Source organism: Manihot esculenta, unplaced genomic scaffold (genome assembly GCF_001659605.2).
Source record: "Manihot esculenta cultivar AM560-2 unplaced genomic scaffold, M.esculenta_v8 Scaffold64, whole genome shotgun sequence".
NCBI classification, from domain to species: domain Eukaryota; kingdom Viridiplantae; phylum Streptophyta; class Magnoliopsida; order Malpighiales; family Euphorbiaceae; genus Manihot; species Manihot esculenta.
Window position 1 is genome coordinate 232,514 of NW_025215481.1, and position 5,000 is coordinate 237,513.

Here is a 5,000-nt window from a genome sequence, read left to right on the forward strand (position 1 = left end):
ACCCCATGCATTGTCATGTCTCCGTGCAAAGTTTAAGAAAATCACCAAATAACAACTCAAATAAATTTATAATATTTTTCTAAGGTTCCACAAAAAATTTGGTGATTTTCTGACGGGTTTTCTATTTTTTATGATTTTCTGAATTTTTAACACTTAAAAAATAAAAAAAAATACCTAGACTTGATAAAAAATTTTCAAAATTTTTGTAAAATTAGATTACATTTTTATAAAGGTATCTGCAAAAAATCAGGTCAAAATACCTAAAATTGAATTTTTTAGGGGGGGTGTGTCACCTCAGACATTGTGATGTTTCCTCCTGGCACAGCTCAACTTGTTCCTAAGGCTCTTTAGGGGGGTGTGGGTAGTCACCCCCCTGGGGGGGCCAGCAAGGCCGGGGCCTGGGCATGCGCTAGGCCATATGTGGGCATCGGTATAGCATGCGAATAAGCTTGTTAGCCCCCTCTCCACCTCTACCTCTCGATTCAACATCGAAAAAAATTCTCGGGCGTGGTGGACCCGGTGGGGCCCGTCCCGGGCCCGGTGGGGCCCATTCCAGGGCCATTGGTGACAGTTCAAGGAAATGATCCGGTGGTTTATCCCAATGCTTGGGCGTGTTAAATGGACGCTGGTGCAAGGTGTGGGCATGGCATTTGTATGTTGTGCTCGTGCCGATGTGCGAGTTTCCAGGTGATGCACTGGGCTTTGGGATTTTGTTGTGCTAATATTTCCATCCAACTCGGCGGTCAGTACCTCAACTCCGACGACGAACTCAGTGCTATTGGGGCCGATCCCCATGCTTGGAGTATCAATTGGATGCTTGTGCAAGGCTTCGGTGTGGCATTCTAGTGCCGTGCTTGGGTCAACGTGCTGGCGGAAATGCGATGCAATGGGCATGGTGTGAGTTCCTGGTGGCATAGACTTTTGAGGCGTTTGGGTCTGGCGACAGGGCTGAAGCTATTGGGGTCGAAGGCTTTGCCGGGGGGTGTCAAATGGAAGCCGGTTCAAGGTGTGGATACCGCACTCTGAACACAGGCGGACGTGCGATGCAACCTGTCTTAGTTTGTGTCCTTGGTGGTGTAGGCCTGCTGCTTGGTGGGGTCTTACGTTCCTCGGGGTCGTGGATGGACGTCGGGGCTGTTGTGGTTTTGCAATACCTAGGCTGGGGGGATGAGCTTGGTGCTAATGCTTTTGTCAAGGCGTTGCGAGTGCTTGGGGGAGGGCGTGGTGATATAATGCCGTGCTCAATCCTATGTGCGAGTGGCGTTGAGGCACATGCTGCGGCAGAATGGCAATTTCCTTTGGTTGCGGTGGCGCACTGTTGCTCGTGCCGATGTGTCCCACTGTGGTGGTTGCTTTTGCTTAGGCTTTGGGGATGAGCCTGGTGCTTCTACTTTGTCAACACGTGCGATTGCTTAGGTGAGGGCGTGGCGTTTCATGCCACCTGTTTCTCCGAACCGACGCATGAGCTGTCGAGGCATATGTTGAAGTATTGTACGGCGAGTTTCTTTGGTTGCGGTGATTGGACTCTCACGGTGCCCCACTCGTTCCCTCCATGCTGTTTGCGTTGCTAAGGTTGAGGGGATGATCTCGGTTTCCACTGTTTTGTTGAGGCAACGCGAGTGCTTGGGGAAGGCATGGCACCTCGTGCCGTGCTGAATCCGTCGTGCGAGCAGCCGAGGCAAGGTGGTGGTACGTAGGGTGATTCCGTTTGGCTGAAGTGATTGCTTTGTCGTCAGAATCGAACGTTCCATTCATAACTGTTTTGCATTTCATTATTTGCATTGTCCCTCCCTCTCCGATTCATCCTCGCGCACAGCGGTGCGGGCAATTGCTCCATTTGGCGTTTCGGCATCCCGTCGTGCTTTCGCTCGTCGGGGGGCAGTTCGTCGCGTGGGGTTGCTGCTCAGTGTACGTGGTGGCGCATGAGCGGTTACGAGATCGTTTCTGCTGGCAGGCTCTTTGCTGGAGCATCGAACTGTTGGCTCTCGATCCCTTTCAGTCGCGGCCCGAGAGCGGATCGCGCCTCGGTGCAACGAATGGGTTCCTGTGTTGCATACCCACAGAAGCGGAATTCGAAAGTTTTGATGTCCATTTTTTCGCTCTGCGCCCCCTTCGGAGCGCGAAGCGGACCCCGTAGCTGCATCCGTGTTCCAAGCATGCCTTTATTGGCTGCCGTGGCCCATGGACTGTCGCTGTGCTCTCGGATGCGGAATGTGATGCGGGAGGATGGAGTCTTCTCCTTCCATAAGCCCAATTATCCCATCGGTAACAGAACGACCGGCGCGCCCGTCTCGAACCCCCGGCATGCTGGGGCCTCCGTGCGGGCGACGACGTCGCGAAGGAATGCTACCTGGTTGATCCTGCCAGTAGTCATATGCTTGTCTCAAAGATTAAGCCATGCATGTGTAAGTATGAACTAATTCAGACTGTGAAACTGCGAATGGCTCATTAAATCAGTTATAGTTTGTTTGATGGTATCTGCTACTCGGATAACCGTAGTAATTCTAGAGCTAATACGTGCAACAAACCCCGACTTCTGGAAGGGATGCATTTATTAGATAAAAGGTCGACGCGGGCTCTGCCCGTTGCTCTGATGATTCATGATAACTCGACGGATCGCACGGCCATCGTGCCGGCGACGCATCATTCAAATTTCTGCCCTATCAACTTTCGATGGTAGGATAGAGGCCTACCATGGTGGTGACGGGTGACGGAGAATTAGGGTTCGATTCCGGAGAGGGAGCCTGAGAAACGGCTACCACATCCAAGTGTCACGGGCACAATGCTTCACCCCAATTAAAGCACCCGTGCGGCACTAGTAAACTCACCCCAAGCTTGAGAATACTAGTCAGCCTTACCCAAATATGCCAACTTAGGCAATAGAGATGTGCGTAGCGGAAGCTTAAGAAAGAACAAGCCAAAGAGTTGGCAAACAATAGCCAAAACACTCTATTAAATATGTTGTGGGATTACAACCTCAAGCTATGTACAAGTGCTCTCAAACTCTCACACAAGATTGCCTCACTTGTGTACAAGAGATAGCTCTCAAGGATGGCTCTCAAAGCTCTTGGTATGGTGCTGGACAAATGCCCCAGCACCCCTATTTATAGGCTGTCCACCTCCTCAATTTGTGGTGGAAAAGCCCTCCCAAATATGTGGCCAGAATTTGCCTTCCAGAAGTTTCAGGGACTAAATGGTAATTTCACACCCCTGGGAAGCTTCTGGATTCTGCTGGCCAACCAGCTCGTGGACCCCCTGCTGCTGGTGAGAAATCTGCTGCCCCTGCAGATTTCTGGAACCTTCTGGGCTGTTCCAGCCTGTTCTGGGCGCCACTGGCCCGTTCTGGTGCCTTCTGGAATTTTCGTAGGCCAACCAGACTCCCCTGGAATTTTCGTTGGCCAACCAGACCCTCCTGGCACCTTCTCGCGCGCCCCCGATGATTCTGGAACCTTCCCGCGCCTTCCAGCACGTCCCCGAGCCTTCCCGTCGCTGGCAGATTCGAACCTCACTCTGCCTTGCTCCGCAGGCCAACCATCGCTGTGGGCCAATTTGCTCCGTAGGCCAACCAGCGACAGCCCGATCCTTGCGCGCGCCCGCCTGCGCTCCCAGCACGCGCCTGCCTTGCGCGCCTGCCCCGCGCGCCCCGCAGCTGTGCCTGCGCGTCCTGCGTGTCGCGCCCCCGTTGCGCGCCCCGCAGCGCCCCGCGCCAGTAGGCGTCCCACGGGCCCGTTGCCACAGCGCCCCGCACCCCCTGTGCGTCCTGCAGCTCCTGCACGCCCCGCAGCTCCTGCACACCCCGCAGGCCCAGTTGGCTCCCGTAGGCCTACCACGCCTTGCCAACTGCCTGTGTGCCAGCCCGCTGCCCCTGACGCCCACTGCTGGCAGAATTGCCCCGTTGGCAGAATTGGCCAATCCAGCAGCCCGTCTGCTGTTCTTCTCCACCGATTGGCCCGTCCCTTTAATTCTTGGGCAATTTGGCTCCTTGGGTCGTTTAGCCACTCCCATAGGCCTACGACCACACAATTTTGGGGAGTTCGTGGGTGTGTCACCTTCGGTACGTGACATCCTCCCCCACCCATTCCGGCAACGCCCTCGTTGCTCTTGTCCCTTGCTTCCACGCTGCCCTTCAACCAGCGTCATCGCCCCGATGTTGGAAGAGAAATTTGCCTCCGAAATTCTCCTCTCAACCCAATCCTCCCTATGGATTGGCACATACAGTGGCTGCCCCTCCACCATAAAGCCCATGGTGTTAGCATGTAACATGAGGAAGGCTCCCTTCTCCTTGAGGAAGTCTATCCCCAAGTACATCAGCTTCTCCTCCAAAGGCACGATCACAATGTCGGTCTTACCTCGGAAGTCCCCAATGCCAAGATCAACACCTCGTGCAACTCCAGCAATTGAGACCTTGTGTTGATCAAAGCCTTTCACATAGCCCTTGTGCTTGCTATATGAAAGCCCTATCTCCTCAGCAAGACCCTTGTCCATGTAGACTTTCTCGGCCCCAGTGTCTACCATGGCCTTAATTTTCTTGCCCAATACCTTGGCTTCCACATAAACTCTTCCCTTGGGCAAGTCCTCCTTCTTGGATTGGATGGTAGGTAGGAGACCCATTGAAGCAACTCCACTTTGCTCCTTCTCCTCATCCTCCATCTCATTTATCAAAGCAGCCAATGCATTACGTTTTGGGCAGTTGAAAGCTCTATGAGGCCCTTCGCAGATGAAACATTTAATCGGCGGTCTTGGAGAATCACCCATTTTCTCCTTGCCTTTGTCCACCCGCGGCTTCTCCCTCTTGGCCTCATCACCTTTGGCATGCTCCCCATTACCATGCCTTGAGTCCTTGTGGTGCCTTGGGCTATCCCTTTCACCATCGCCCTTGAAATTTTTCCTTTGGAACTCGATCAAGGACTCGGCAGCAGCTATTGCAGAGGCGAGATCTTGCACCCCTCGCCTTTGCAACTCCATTTTGGCCCAGCTTGTTAGGCCATCGAGGAAGCAGA